Source organism: Ailuropoda melanoleuca, chromosome 8 (assembly GCF_002007445.2).
Source record: "Ailuropoda melanoleuca isolate Jingjing chromosome 8, ASM200744v2, whole genome shotgun sequence".
NCBI lineage: Eukaryota > Metazoa > Chordata > Mammalia > Carnivora > Ursidae > Ailuropoda > Ailuropoda melanoleuca.
This window is the reverse complement of record NC_048225.1, coordinates 79,636,715-79,637,108: the sequence shown is the minus strand read 5'-3', so window position 1 is coordinate 79,637,108 and position 394 is coordinate 79,636,715.

Genomic DNA, 394 nt, shown 5'->3' with positions numbered 1-394 from the left:
CGGCTCTTCCCCCAAGCTCCCAAACCATTGCGCAACCCTATCATTCATTCCTCTTTCAGGAGCCCTTTCACCCTTTAGGACAGCCTGCCCCACCCACTCCGCCCTGTACGTCACGAGCGGCGAAAGCTGTGGACGAGCGCGGCCGGGGTTGCTAGGCCGCCACCGGGGGCGCGCTGCGCGAGTCCGAGCGGCCCGCGAAGTTGCCTCTGCCGCCGCTCCCGCCCCTTCCGCCGCTCGCGTGCGCGCACGGCTGGGTCTCGGCGCGCCCCGGTTGGCTGCGGCGGGGCCCGCGGCGGGGGCGGGCTCGGCAGCGGTAGTGGTTTCCCCTCCGCTTTCTTAGTTTCCTCCGCCCCCTCCCGTCGGACGCCGCTGTGTGCTCGCCTTAAAAAAAATC